Here is a 16,500-nt window from a genome sequence, read left to right on the forward strand (position 1 = left end):
TGGAAGGAACCACGACCCCACCGAGAGAGAGTGTAATTTAAAAACAAACTTCAATAAAGTACCCGTTAGAAAATGTTCATAATTCCCTCACGCTTTCCATGCAGGAAAAACCCGAACACCTAAACTAAAGGGTGTACTAAACGAAGAAAGCGAATCTCTATTTTGACGAGAAAGTGTCCTTTTAACTAGAATTTTCCTGGAAGCACCCTTTTCAAGCACTCAAGCGAGTAGATCTTGTAATGTTTTCATCTTTTCCTAACGTGGTGTACAAAATTGACAAAAGTGTTCTACAAAAGTGTTCAGCTGTTTAGGTTAATTGTTTACGGCCCCGTCGTGTATTTCATAATGCACCTCTGAGCATCCCGTGAGCCCTACTCGTTGATAAATCACGTTATGGCAGCGCTTTTAGCATCCGCCCTTTGTCAAATCATCCCCCACTCACCCTCTGCGTCTTTTCTACGTCGATTATCGAGGAACTCGATCGATCTAAAAGGCCGAGCCAAGCAAAATATTATTTCAGTAGATGGTTCATTTTATTCGAATCGTTTGCATACTTCGAGAACAATGCATTCGATTTGTAATTTCTTTATTATTTAAATAAGCCCTCGCTCGTGTCAGAGCATTTGATTTGAACAATAAAACAATTCACACATTCAATTTCCACTTCTCCTTGAAAATACTATTTTCTTTGAACTGTATAATAACGATTGCGTTACGAACGCTGCGAACAATCTTGTTTTATTTCATTTTTCCATTTATCTTATTTGATTTTCAGGAAATGAATTCACGGAGTTGACGCGTTCGCTGAAATCGACACGCGTGTATGGCAATCACGGTTTCACTCCTCGCGTACAAGAGAAATCTAATTAATTTCGCGCATGTAGTAATTTGAAAATTTTATTAAAAAAAATTAAACCGACTTCGAAAGAACGCACTAAAAAGTATGAAATAATTTCCATTTAATGAATACACATGAACTTAAATACAATACAATCTTTTCGGAGACGGCGCAAAATTGAAAATTTTCCAAATGACAGATATTGCTGAATATTATTTCATTGGAATATGGTCAATTTGGAAATCAGTAGGTGGGAAGAGAATTAATATGTGAAAGCATGTAGAAGAATTTAAGAAAAGATTGTATTGAATTTAAGTTCGTGTACTCACATAAATTAAATGGAAATTATTTCATACTTTTTAGTGAGTTTTTTCGAAGTCGGTTTAACCGGTTAACCGGTAAGTCGGTTTCTTCACATTCCTGTGACAATTTAGTTTTTACATTTCGTAAGAGGACGTCTCGTGCGCAACAAGTTCTAACACCTCGTGGCGGGAATCGGTAGTATTGAACGAACGAGGTTGCAAGGAGCGAATTTCTCCTATGTAGTTATTTCTCTTTAGATTGGTGCATATGAAATGGCGGATTTTGAAATAAATATTATATTGCCAATTTCTGTAGGGTGCCGCAATATTGTTGTACGACTAGTCTTCATTCTGACAGCAAGTTGTCTTGCTGTTACACTTCAATTTGTTTCCACTAATCTTTTCAATACACCGTTATTTACAGCCGTTTTGGGTCTTCCTCGCGGCTCATTTTTTAGGGAAAAATCTCCAGAACGAAACTTCGCCAACCAACACTGCACTTCCCTCTTGTTCACAGTGTTCTCCCCATAGACTGCGGATTTTATGCATTTATGACAAAAATGGACACGTACAATTTAAAACAGTGAACGAATTAGGACGACTAAGGACGTCTGCGTATTAATTTCAGCTTAATAAGACGATTAAAAGAAGAAACAAATTCCTATTTGGCTCCTGTGTCTTGCAATCAATGCAAACATTTTTTATTTTGCATAAAGATCCGTAGTCTATCTCCCCAAAAGCTGACATTACTAGTGTTATTGATATTGATTGATATTACGAGTAGTTTTCGCAGCATTCCTGCCAAGTTTATACTCATATAAAAAAATTACGCGAATATCAGAAAAGTCCATATTTAAAGAAAATTCAAAATAAATTTCGAAAATTCACAGTTCGGAAGAAAACTTTCTCATGAAAATATAACTCTGGTAACAGACAATAAGACTATAGAAAAGCTTATGTCAAAAACGATAGCATAACGATAGCAGGGAGACAAATATTCACATGAAATAAAAATCCGACATTTCATGTGCACCAACCTAATGTAACACCACAATTTTAGAAGAGGACGGATATTCTTGACGGATATTCTTGAACAATATCGTAAGTAGCCGTGAAGGTCAAAACAACCGCACTGGTAGCAAACGCATTAATTATTTCTCTCTCCATCGCATTGACGTTTTTTTATCAGCGTAGCAATTGGTCACCGAGGAACAGCTTAAATTGGAGAAACGGCTGGGGGGGCGGATGAGGGATATAGGTCGTAACCAGAAGAGTCCATAAGATCAAACGTATGGCGATCAGTGGTCGCAAAAACGCCGTAAGCAATTTTTCCCCTAAATTCTCCTCCCTTGGCGCGCGTCTCAGCACTCGAGGATCGCCTCGAGCCACCGTTTTCGCTTCCCCTTCGCAACGAACAAAAATGATCAGCGCGGCGTTTCCCGAATTTGTACCAGCAGAATCGATCAACGTGAATGTTTCTCAAAGGGGTCGCGACTGAGGTACCTGACTCCTGGGACCCTTTTTTCTTCTCCGACATTCGCGGGAGTGGGAAGAAAGGGTGTCGCGTGCAGGATGATACAGTTTCGCTGTCAAAGGGACGATACGTAGTCTCGCACGAGTTTTGAAAGGGTACACCACGAGTACGTGGAGAGATTGTTACCACCGGGATCCTTCTGTTCCGACTGAAGACAAGGGTTGTATTTGCGGAGAGCGTGGGTGGTGCACGTCGCGACATAGATTTTACGTAAGAGACTGTAGAAAACCGTGCGTATTTGTGTTGCTCGAAAGAATTTACCCTTCCCGTGGGTCGTGCTTTATTTCCTGAGAAACTGCTCGTCCCTGAATTCATGGCTGGAGAAATTGTGGCAATGGAACTAACGAAAGTGGAAACACCTCTCCTCACCTGTGACAAAATTTGGAAAATGCAAAGCAGATACTGTTTCTCTTAATGTTCCTTCGGTAAAAATGGATTTCTGTTGTTTATACAGGGTGAGTCACCTAACGTTGCCACCTCAAATATCTTTGTTGTTTTCAAAGATACGTCAGACGTCTGGAGGACAAAGTTGAATGGTAAAATGGGGCTCATACAATACCAAAAAATTTTTGTTTTTATGTAATTTTTGTTAGACATGAAGTTCACCTTCATTTTTTTTTAATGGAATGTCCTATTTTTTATACCATAGAACAGCGGTTTCCGACCTTTATGTTACTACGCGTCCCTAAAAAGAATTTTTTTTTCCGCGCCTCCCTATTTATACCCGAATTTGTACTGTTACGATGTGAAGTTTATTTATTTCTAGATATTATGGTGTGAACATTAATTTTTTATTAAAAATTTTGGCGCTTCCCCTGGCAATACTCCGTGTCTTTCCTGGGGGCCGCGTCTCCCAGGTTGGAAACCGCTGCCATAGATCGATAGAGTATCATATTCTGAGTATAAAATTGTTATGTCCTAAACCTAATAGTTAACGAGATATCCAAAGAAAAAAGAAAATTGTTTCGATAATACTCGTTAACTATTAGATTTAAGACATATGGAGGTCAATACATTTTTACTCAGAATTCGACAGTCTATCGATTCATGATACAGAAAGCAGGTATTTCCATTAAAAAAAAATCAAGATGACCTTGAAATCTCCTCTATGCCTCCACCCACGCAGAACATGTTTATGTCACAATATGGCCCCCTCTATACCGTGTAAATTTTGTATACAGGGTAGGGGGGCAATAACTATGTCCACCTTGAATATATCCGTTATTTGTAACAAGCGGTCAAGCGATCCGCTGCCGGCGGAAATAAAATAAGGTAAATCAGCATACGGGGGGATGTAACGATTTTCGTTTTTTTGCGGCCGATTAAATGACTAGTGATCGAGCACCGTAGCTCCTGGAACTTATTACTCTGCCGTAGCAGCGAAGAGAAGCGCGGGTGGAATGTGGGGCTGCGCCGATACGAACGTGAATGCTGCCAGCAGAACTAGGGATAATGGAGAGAGAGAGAGAAAGAGAGCGCGGAAAAACAGGAAAAGTGTTGTCGAAAATAAAATCCAGTATCTCTGGAGAAACACGATATAACAAGCCGATTCTTTCCTCGCGACGCGACGCGGCGCTGAGAGCGTACTAATGAAATTATTGGCCACGCCTAACACTGATTCTTGTCGCCTTCCCGCTGGCCAATCCCACGAATGGAAACAGTAAACTTGGACTCGTTATGTTCTGTCGAAAGTACTCTGGTCAGGAGACTAAAGATCTTCAATTTTGTGGAATGAGGGAGGAGCTCTTTTTTTGTTCGCCTAAAGATGTTTTATAATCATGTTTTATTCACTTTCATTAGAGTACATGTTTTCTTTTATCCCTCATCCGTCCCTCAGTTCACGAACTGAATCTGTCCCTTGGTGCCAAATTGACACAGTGATAAAGAATCGATAATATAACAAGGTAAACAGAGTTATTTTTCGATGTTTTTTTATTCAAATTGATTATTAAACATTTACATCTTTGGTTTTTCGGTTGTGGGTTTTTCATTAAAAATCTAAAAGTCACCAAGTTTCGACCAAACCTACAAATAACAGAACAATGTACATTATATAACTCATTTCGGGGAAACTGTGTCGAATTGACGCGAGGGACGAATGAGGGTTAAATTTTAGAAATTTGCACTATGTTGATCAGCAGACTGCAAGTTCATACAAATTCATATTTTTCATATTCAATCTGTGCAACTTAAAATAATGGAAGAGGTTCTTTAATTCGCTAAAAGATTCCTTGTGGTGAAAAAATAGTATTTTGGAAGATTATTCATCCTAGGCGAAACAAACAATGAGATTAACAAGACTGCAGATATTCCAGATTCACGTTTAAAATGAATAAATCAAATGCAAAACGGTGGAGGCATTAAAATTATTGAAATGATTGAAAAGGGAAATAAATGTGGCTTGTGTTGCGTGCGCGTTTCCTATCCCGTAAGATGGTTAACTCGCACTTCGCACGCCGAATTAACTTTGTGCATCGGTGGCTTTGGCCTTCCCGAGACGATCCTGGACGATCCGCGGCCTTCCCGAGCCCTCTAGTATGCGCACACCTTAAAGGTGCTATACGTTACGCTGGGGCGTTTACAAAAATAAAAGAAGAACGCTGATTCGCTGGTTGGAAAGGGGAGGAGTTCGCCAGAAGACGGTGTCTAAAAACTAAAAATGGTTTGTAGAAAGAAAACGGTTCTTGTCACCTTGGGACCGTACTAAATGAATTGGGGGTGCAGACCCTTCGACTGTGGTTTACGACGGCGAGGTCTCTGTGGGACCTTCTTTGTAGTAGTGTGAAATAACCGTTGACCGGGATTAAGTTTTACGGAAATATTGCAAATTGCGCGGCTACAATAAAACCTTGGGCTACGTCCCAAATGGTCACCAAACAACGACTTTAGGTTAAAACCGGTCTCCTAGTCATAAATCCAGGTACGACGGCAGACCCTCCGTACCGCTATTCCTTTCGCCAAGGCATACGGGGTTCCTTGCAAAGAATTATTCCCGATAGGGTACGAGCTCTCGTCATAAAATGGCAACGGTACGAGAACAATTCTTCATACTGCGACTCGTTGAATTCTATCAAAAACGTTCGCTACGCGCCAGCTTGTCTATCTTTCAACGAATGCAGGCGATATTTATTTTGCATTAAAATTCGTAATTTATTGATTAATCTTTTACCCGAGGGACTCGCGATAACTCTTCTCGTTATTTAATGTTTAATCTGTTGCATTTTTCGATTTGAATACGCGCGGATTATGTCCGGGCGACGCATAAACAGACCATCCACACGAGTATACACAAAACGCTATAAAATACATGCGAATTCGTTGCCAACGCGATGTTCATCCCCAATCTCATGACATCCCATGGTTTTTGCGGGTGAATTGAATTTGAATATTTAATATTGTATGCTACACTCGCAAATTCACTCTTGACACGGTATAATTTTGTATAAACCAGGTAGCGAAAACAAATTTCTATAAAATTCTAAAACAACAATAACACCCTTGTTTGCTATCATAGACGCAAGGACAACAGAAATTTGAATTTTCCCGCGCACAGAAACGCGTCCGAGGGATTAATCGAGAATAACTCAGTTTCAGCGGGAGACGGAAACGCGTCGAATAGGGTCGCTGGGAATGAGATAGATGGCGATGACGAAGAAACGATAGATGGCGATAACGAAAAAACAATAGATGGCGATAACGAAGAAACGATAGTTGGCGATGACGAAGAAACGGAGAACAAAGCCGAAGAGACGCAGACGTCAGGAGTTCGGTTTAGCGTGGAGCCGGCCGCAGGTCGCCGTCGTTGTAACTTTTATCAAACTCGTCCGCGCTCGCCGTTACGGATTTCGAACGGCATTTCTTAAGATTTTACGCCGCGTTAAATTCGCGCCGACTACGCGAGCCATAATGCAATATTTTACGACGATGGGGAATTCTAGTGAAGCCGGGGCAAGTGAAAAGGTCACGGAGAAAAAAACGGAGCTCACCGACGCGTCGCGCGAGTAATAGACGCGACGGAAGACGCGCGCCTCCAAAACCGGAAATTGTCGCTGGAGGACTCCATTTGAATCCGCCATCGTGATTCAAAAGTCAAAGATCGCTGCCTAGAATCGAAACTCCGGGAATCGACGACTAATTTTACTCCATCTGATCTTCTTTTTCTCCTCGCCTCTTTGATCATAATTTTTTTATATTTATGTAGCATGTTTCATGAACGCTGCATTCACTTGAAATATCTTTGAACGATTCGCGAAAACGGCGCGATTATAAAAATTGTTAGATTTAAAAGATTTAAAAATATTAAGTGTAAAAAAATGTAGAGATTGATTTGATTTGATTTTCTTTTATTTTACGAAATCCCCAATTCTTTGTAATTGATTTCGATACAGTACTGCAATTTATTAGTTCTCATGAGTAGACTGCGGATCTTTATGCAAAATAAAAGTGTTAGGCATTGATTTGTGGGGAGCAGGAATAACATAAAAATTGATTCGATGAATTTTTTAAATCTTTCACTGTTTTATATTTCGTCTAACCAACTTCTTCCTAAATGCATAGAGATCCACGGTCTACTCATAAGTAAAATGATCAGTGTATCGAAGAGATTGATAAATAAGTTTTTTCCTCGTCGGATCGCCTATTCGATGTTCCGTTTTTATAGGGCACAGAGACGAAGAAATAAAAGGCGAGGGTGAAAATGCTTCTGATGGAGAAAATAGCGACTCTGCTGGAGAACCGCTGGAATGTTACTGGAAGATATTGACTTACAACTTCTGCGTTCATTTAACTGCGACCTTAATTTTCTGGTCGATCTCTGTTTTCACACTCGCGTTTGGATATTATCTAAGTATTTATGAATGAATGTCTCAAAATTCTACATAAATATTTAAAACTAATTCGTATAAGATAGTATTATACAATATACACACATATACTGTAATATATACAATATTATTACAGTGTAGAAACATTCTCCAAACACAGGTTCTATTAGAATATGTAATTAAACTATGGAACAATTTCAAGGAGTCTGTTACAAATTTCAATTTGATTATTCAACAGCTTATTTCCACTACAAAAGTGTTCATAGTGCAACCCCTATCGCAAAATTGATTGCACTCAAACTTCAATAGCAATTTTAATGCCAACCAATTTCATCTTAATTGCGCTTTAAACAAAGCCATGCTTCAATTTATATATTCAAACCAGCTGCTTCAAGCCCGAAAACAAATTCGCATTTTCGAATATGTTATCGCTTTGCGAAAATGTGAAAAGCACGCTTCGTTGCGTGAACAAACGAATAACTGTTTGTTTTCTTTAATTTCAAAATACTACAAACGAAAATTATTTTTCAAATTACTTGGAACAAAACCTGTGAAAACGAAAAATAAAACATTTCACAATAAAAATTCGTTGAAAATTGGAAGGCTCGATAACATTGTTGACTTCTGAGATTTTCATATTTATGATGAAAATATTATCTCTGAAGGGGGTTGCGCCGATCGATTAATTCTATAAATTTCCCACCGAATGGACTTACTACTATACAAATTCCCCTTTGATTTTATAAACATTCCGGAAGATAGATATTTTCTACTCGAGAAATAGATATGTATAGCATAGGTGAAAGCTTTTTGCCAAGGTAATTTTTCCAGTCATTTATCTTAATGAGAGTCGTCGCGTCGAAAAATACGCACTCGACCAGCGAAAAGGGCATCTATGGCAAGCGAATGAGTTCGAAGAAAAATCTCCTGTTTCCGCATGATGCTCGCAACTCGCAACCACTCAAACTATACGTTGACATTTCGCCGAGTGTTTATACCCGTTGGAACAAACACGGGAACTTTGTTTCCTTGTTTCGCGCAATTATAAACTTTCTTGAGAAAGTATATTCGCCATGTTAACGGAAATGATCACATTCTCGTATATCTCGGTGCCAATTCTCGACACGTGTGGCAGAATGAACAACGAACACTTTTTTTCACTACTTAATTTTACAGTTGTTTTTACAATTGTTTTGTGCTGTATCGATTGCTAGAGCGTCGGTTTATTTCGTTCTCACTGGCCGACTCGATTAAGGGCTGGCTTATACACGGTACAATGCAAATTTTACATTTAACGTTTCGCGTTATATTAAACGCAACAATATTTTCAATGTTCCAATAAATTATCCCACGCTCGTCGGCGAAATCCGATATTTGAGCTTGCAATGCCAAACAGTTGTGCTACTTAACAAGCAGATAGGTAAAATGCCGTCGTGAATAACGCAGTTCATGAATTATGTGAAAATTCGTATCTGCTCGAGCATTGCGCCACTCTCTCAAATAACACGGTGCTTCAATTGCACGATTATTAAAGTTTCTTTCAAATGTGAAACGTAAAACGTAAAGTCAAGTAAAATGTAACGAAATAAAGTCGATGGATGTTGAAGGTTGCAAACGCGACTGTTGGAGTTACAGCCTCTGCAACGAAGAAGGGTGGAATTTAAGAGCTACCTTGGGAACGTAATTTGAATTTGTAATAAGATAGATATCATAAAATAAGATACACGAAATTTCGGGAAATCGGATACCCGAAAAACGATCCCTTAAGATATTGAAACTCGATACTGGAAGCGGATACTGTATTTACGAAACAACCCTTAGCTATTCTTCGATTGTCCTTCAATTGCATTGAATCGAAAGATATAGTAAATATCCACATAAATGCATAAAGATCTGCAGTCTACAAATCGCATATCTCTTCTCTTGAACGATCGTTACGTAAATCCGAATGATCTGCGAAGAACATCAACTTCATCGAAGCTGATGTAACTGGAAAACCGTGTCTCGGTATTAAACTACGGAATATTATCATGCCTACCCACACGAATCAGCCTCTATCCACGTTTCTATATTTTACCAGAATAAAATTTGCAAATCAATTCCAATGGGTTGTCCACGAATAATCTATAACTATCGTCGTTCTCTCTCGGGTATGCATGCCCGTTCGTCGAAGAGTCGAAACCTCGAAATATTGAATTATTTAAAAAGTCTGCGTTCCGACCACTGGAACTAGCTAAATAGTGATTCTGGAGTCCGAAAGTCATAACTAGACTCCGGATTGTATGCATTTATGACAAAAATGGGTACGTACAATTTAAAGCAGTGGAGATGTCAAAAATATTTAAGGACATCAATATATTAGTTTCAGATTAATAGGATAATTAAAAGAATTAAAAGAATATATAAATAAAATATAAATATATATAATAATAAAATAATTAAAAGAATAATTAAAAGAAGAATACAATTTTTATTTGGTTCCTGTGTCCTACAATCAATGCAAATATTTGTTATTTTGCATAGAGATCCGCAATCTAGTCATAACTGAATGAATTGAAATGCAAAACGGTGAACATTTCAGAGCTACGGTGTTCTGTTGTTTCCAATCTATTCAAATTATTAGGAGATGAAATACATTTTTATTGGACCTCTAACTCTCAGAATCGATGAAGACAACTTTTATTTAACTATGTCCTCCACTTTAAGGCGGTAGAATCGTTTCCAGGATTGCAAGAGTGCTGGATTCGCCTTCTCATTTCTCGATGATACATTACGAGGGTTTTCAGTAGTCAAAAACGCTAGATAAAAGATTGATCTAGTTGATTGGTTTTTGAAAAGTTCTTTTTATATATTTTTTTCCGTTTACGAGGCGTAATCTGCATTATTCGGCAGCATTTGCAGTTGTATGCTTCCGAATAATGCAAATTACGCCTCGTAAACGAAAAAATCGTTTATTATAACCTAGATCGATCTTTTATCTAGCGTTTTTGACTACTAGAAACCTCAGGTTAACACCAAACCTACCAAGACTCCAAAGTAACTGGTACACATGTTCCCTTATAAAAATGACAAGATGGATTTTATTTAGACTTTGTGCGGCTGCTATTGTAATGCGTGCACTACTGAAGATATCTATGCAATCGTTTCTTATGAAATCAGTTTTATTACTTTTCTAATTGTAAAATAAGAAACCTGGAACCGGTCATTTTGACCGGTGGTGGTAGGTTTAGTGTAAAGAAATCAACTTTTTTTTTGATGGAGGGAGGGGGGAGATTTGGACGGCACTTTGGCTGATCGTGATCATGCGACTGCGGCGTCTAGAAATGGCCGTAAGCATGGGACCCGAGCGTACCGCTATTGATCCGAATACAGAATCGAAACCGGACAACAACGTCTAACAACGTATCGATAGCACCGCGTGTCCCAGTTTTGTCAGTATAGCGGCCGGGCACGAGCGCGGGAGGCCGGCCGGCCGGTTATGCTCGGCCCATGCAAAAGGATACAGAGATCTTTCCTCCTTTCCAACCGCATGTCGTGATCGCGTTGGCGGACACCGCTGACAGTTGCCACGTGCTCCGCTATTTTTATCGTTAGCGGATGACGTCTGGCACGATTCTAAGACGACGAATCTCTCCACTGTCTCAGGCTCCTTCGAGGAAGTACAACATCCTAGGAGGCATCCTGTATTTGTTCGATGCAATCCCACTGATACAGGAATAACACCATCTGTTAGAAACGTATCAAGACTTTCGCGATGACCCAATTTACAGGGTGAGACACCTAACTTGATCACCTCGAATAACTTATAAATTATGCGTTGCATGAACAAATTATTATTAGATGTTACATGGTATCAAGCAGAGTTGTGCTAATTCAATTACATTGCAATTCAATTATGCAATTGAGTGTATTCCATTTCAATTATATAGTAATACAATTACGTCGTAACTGAATTACATAATTCAAACCTTTCAATTAATGTGTAATTGAAATACAATATAATTAAAATACAGCTCTACAAATTATAGCCCAGAACTTTGAAGAAGTGCGATATATTTTTGTTTTCCTTTCATGTACTTGTTTACTGTCTGTGCGGCGCGGCGTAGTTTCTATTCCTCGTCCTCGTTCATTATTATGAATTCGTTACGTATTCGTAACGCTATTTCATGTTTATGTTTTAAATTTAAAAAATGTGTAACGCAGAGGTTTTATTTCTGTTCAGATATTATAAATTTACCTTCTGTTTGAAACCTTCAGATGGATTTTGCAACCTCTTCTTACCTATCACTTTATTATTCTTTAATTTTTTATTTTAATTTTAATACATCGTAATTCGTAATTAACGTAACTTAATTATTAGTATTTTATAATTGTACTCCAATTGCAATTACGAATTACATTGTAATTTAATTGAATGAAGATCTGAATTATAAATTACAATATAACTGAATTACGATGTAATTCAATTACATACTTTGTAATTATAATTCCTGGAGTAATTCAATTACTTTGTAATTATGATTCCTGAAGTAATTCAATTACTTTGTGATTATAATTCCTGGAGTAATTCAATTGTAATTTTGCACAACTCTGGTATCCAGGGGGGCATGATGCGGTGTACACGACTTCTTTACAAGTAGAGGCGCTTAAGGGATTCTCGAAGGTCAACGTTGATGTTTCTTAATAGAACCGTATATTTATTTATGCAACGATCGATGCAGTTGTCTATTCTCTATAAAAAGAGTGTTGGGCATGTGGAAAAATGATGAGTTTTACAGATATTTGAATTTATACATTATAATAATTAGACTGCGGATGTTCTTATGCAATTTTCAATTTTTGTAGGCGAACTTCAAGAACGATGTGTCATATAAAATCTTATGTTCAGTGGTAGTAGTTTTTGTACATCCGAAATAAATAGAAATTCCTTTTTGTCGATCGTAGCTTACTGAATAAACTTTTCGTTAATGTTTTTGAAATTTAGAAATAATATCATAGTGATTGAACTACATGTTGGTTAGCACCACACTGAAGCCATGTGAACGAAATAAATGCAAATCGTACTAAATTCTGTGGAATTTTATTTTCTAGAATTTTTTCGAAAATTTTTGGAAGCCATAAATGCATAAAGATCCGCAGTCCAATAATAATAAGCGATTCCAACAAGCTTCATTAGATTAGCATGAAAACGAAAGATACCAAGTAGACAATTATTAAGCCAGCTAATTTTCCGAGAAGAACCTGTCATCGACGAGTGAATTTGTTAGATTAATGGTCGTCCAGGAGGATGATTTCAGCCCTTCCATCCTACACACAGACTAAACAAGTGGCCCGGACGTCGAAACAGTAGATAAGCTCGCCGATGAATAATATCGCAGCTAAATGGGGATTGGAGAGCAACAATTTGTCAAGCAGCGAAACCCTGGTCAGAGAGGTTTGATCTCGGATGGACGAATCCCTGGTGCAATTGGACGCCATTCGACTCTACCGAAGATTGTGTTCCGTTAAATTGGAACATTCTGATGGAACAACGATCGCTCAGGGATTCCATTAATGCTAGTTCCATTGCTAGCGAGAGCAAGTTAAACTAAGTAGAAGAAACCGATGCACCTGGTCAGGGGAATCGAATGAATCGACGCGACGCGACGCCAAGAACCCTTGGTAGATTCTCCCGTGTGACCTTGGCACCCTTGGAGCAGTCTACGTGGCGGCTTGCAACCTCTGAACAGTTCAGAGTGCTTCCATCGATAGCAAAATTCCATTTAATCGGAGCGACATCGATTGACGCGGCTCGTTCTCTTAAATTCTTTTTTCTTCTTTACTGTAAGCGACGGGAGCTCTTCAAAAATTGATTTTAGGAAGACTGCCCGATGGATTGATTTAATTCCTGTCTTATCGGAAAGGTACCTTGTCGATTATCTAAAAAAATATTAGAAAGAGTTTATACTGCTCTGCTGTTTTACCGGTTTCTTTCTAATCAATTCAATTCTCGCTTCATCAAACACAGTATACCTACCTGTTGATTGTTCGAAAAAACTTTCCTCCGCGAGAAGTACAGCACAGCAGTAGCTGGTAACTAAGAAAAAAGAAAGATCCCAAAGCATACCGCAAACAAAATGATTAAACTCGGGAAAGGTTCGCGATGGAATACGCAAGAACCGCACAACAGAAAACCGCCATTACTCTCCGGACCCGCAATGTTTCCCAGCGCTCGAAGGATACGCTATCGCAAGGTGTACGGACGGGATAACAAATTCCCCGAGAATTGCTTTATCATACGCAACGAAGACAGAGCGATATATTTTCTCAACAAATATACAATTCAAGCAGCCGCCATAAATCTCGCGGCGTGATCGAGTTTCGCGAGTTCTAGCGAGTTTTCACAGCTCCCAAGATCCGTTTCTTCAGCCGTTGCACAACCAACGCAAGGGTTTCGCGAAGTTTGCTTCTCAATATTTGCAGAGAGAGTGCTGTCGCATCAGCGACCGGGAAATACAGAGGAAAAATTCCAGTTTTTTCGTGGAACCTTGGTCATTAGAAACGGAAGAGATCTTGCGCCGCGACCTTTTAGGAACGGGCCTTGACATATGGATGTACTTCTGCTCGTCTGATCTCGAAATTGTGTACTTTGAAACATAGCGCCGCGCCGAGGAAACCTCGCAAGAATTTCCCGATCACGGAGATAATGGGCGACCTTCGGCGCGGAGTGCCCGCCATTTTGGTTCACGTTTCGACACGAAGTTTATTGGATTTTGTAATGAACCGAGAATAAATCATGGAAGGTAGAAAACTCTTTCACAACGACAACTAAGGAGTTGTCGTAGTACTCGCTTTTGAGTACTGTAATGATGTACGGAAGAACGATACTTCCTAGTGACTTGTTCTCTATTCAGTTTCGAGAAGAAAATGATTTAAGAAGCCAGGAGACTTTACGGCATTCTCCGCGGTATAAAGTTCGAGAGTTAATACTATACAGAAGGGTTCGTAAACTTCTGTTTCTCAGACGTCGGATTAATCGTACTCTCTGTTCTACTTACTTCAATACCTATCAAACGAAAGAGATTGGGAGGTCAAGATACAGGTTTATTCGTTCAACGTGGTCCTAAAAGTCCTTTTAAATTTCTTGTTGTCTCAAAATCTTTGTCGGTAACAAATAGATAAAACTATTTATTCGATCAATTTTCACACACGAACCACTGCTATTTTGTTGCATAGGAAAAACTTGTACATTAGCTTTGGGGGTATACGATTACCTCATTTTATTTTTTCTGAATTACTCTTAATTTTTTAAAATACGTTGAAAAATGTGACAATTGTAGCTTCATTCTGAAAGTCTCGCTGTCTTTAAGTATTTGATGCACATGTTTAAATGTTTATAAGGTTACAATAAGGTTTTCGACAGAATTAATGAACGAAAGAATTGTTTGACACGAATAATGAAGGGGCGACTTCGTTCTTCGTTCTTCGTTAATCGAATAACTTTTTATTCGACTAATGCAGAGGTAGGTAAACGATTTTCGGTTGCAATCCGAATCGCACTAATCACGGAAGCATTGTCTGTTGATAGTACAGCGTTACACGGAAGTGTGAGTGGCGCGAGTCGATCCAGGAAATGTGAAATCCAATAAAGGCTCAAAGAGAGAAAACTACGCGGTTGTTGTTAAAAGATGGAACTGTGTTGAATTGCAGTCTACAGACCGTTGCAAAGTGCAAGCCGTAGTGGGTGTAGCGGAATCAAAGAGCGGCCTGCAATGTGCAGGGCGAATCCAAAGAGTTCGAAGTTGCACAATTAAAGACCGCCAGGATGGTGCGCGCTCGGTGCAGCAACAAGCACCGGAACTATGCACATTTAGCAAGCGGGGATAGTCATTTATAAACTACTACTCTCACCGAGAAGAATTCAAATGGAAATGCAGATTCACAGTTGGGGGATTTTATGAAGCTCATTTTCCCCAAGATCCTCCCGAAATTAATCCTGACACTCACCTCGAAACTTTCATCTGTAAACCCCGATTGTTGTTACAGTGGGTGTACAAAGTATGCGTACACCTTTCAAAAACTAATAACTTTTTTACAATTGTGTACCAAACGACCTTATTTTTTCTAATCAATTAGAAGCATCGGTTTATGAAATGATATGCAAAACAGATTGTCAAAAAATTATCAAGGTTACATGCAAAAGTAAAAGAGGCATTTTTTTAAACTTTTTTATTTGGGCCCTTAATGAAAATTTAAAATATATGTTTTGTAAATTTATGTCATTTATACACATGGTAAAAATTTTATCGAAATCGATTAACACACGCACAAGCTACAAGCGGTTAAAAATGGTGAAAATCGTAGTTTTACACGACTTTTAATCAGTTTCTTTATTTCGATGCGTGTCGTTTTCTCCTGCGTCAATCGATTTCGATGAAATTTTCAACATGTGTATAACTAACATAGATCTACAAAACATATATTTTAAATTTTCATTAAGAGGCCAAATAAAAAAGTTCTGAAAAATGTCTTTTTTTATTTTTACATGTAACCTTGTAAAATGTAATTTTTGGAAAATATTGTTTGCATATAATTTAATAAACCAATGCTTCTAATTGATTATAAAAAAGCAGGTCGTTTGGTACAATTGTAAGCAAAATTGTTTACAACAAAGGAAATTGTTGGTGAAATTGTTTTTGTACATCAACACCTTCCACTCATCCAGAAGAGAAATAGTTTGAAAGAAGCCTCATGTCGCAAACAAATAGTTATTGAGATATTAGCTGTTAAAGTTTTTGCAAGATTTGATTGTGTGGAGTTATACATATAGAGTACAGACAAAAGCCTATTACTACAGTCCACCCGATCGTGTCGATGAGACAGAACATGTTCGTGAGCTTGCCTCAAGCTAAACGAAATTTAAAGGGACATTCGTCGATAGGCCCGTTTCACCAGGGGATTAGACGATGTACCTGTAAACGACATTATAGCAAGCAAAGAACTCGTGCGAATCTCCAACCCCAA

At 38.5% G+C, this 16,500-nt stretch overlaps 2 protein-coding genes across 3 annotated transcripts in view; one reads left to right on the plus strand and one right to left on the minus strand.

Moving 5' to 3' along the window:
* Window positions 1–16,500, plus strand: part of LOC143212711 (phytanoyl-CoA dioxygenase, peroxisomal-like) — a 74,057-nt gene that overhangs the window by 35,215 nt on the left and 22,342 nt on the right. The window contains exon 1 of one of the 2 annotated variants that reach the window (XM_076431774.1): window positions 11,143–11,268. The exons of the other annotated variant lie outside the window; for it this stretch is intronic. The gene's annotated coding sequence lies outside the window, so the exon portion shown is untranslated. Of the gene's footprint in view, window positions 1–11,142; window positions 11,269–16,500 lie in introns of those variants that run through there. 2 annotated transcript variants of the gene reach the window in all.
* LOC143212661 (uncharacterized) overlaps window positions 1–16,500 on the minus strand; it is a 55,609-nt gene that overhangs the window by 31,624 nt on the left and 7,485 nt on the right. The gene's annotated exons all lie outside the window — the stretch shown is intronic.

Source organism: Lasioglossum baleicum, chromosome 1 (genome assembly GCF_051020765.1).
Source record: "Lasioglossum baleicum chromosome 1, iyLasBale1, whole genome shotgun sequence".
NCBI classification, from domain to species: domain Eukaryota; kingdom Metazoa; phylum Arthropoda; class Insecta; order Hymenoptera; family Halictidae; genus Lasioglossum; species Lasioglossum baleicum.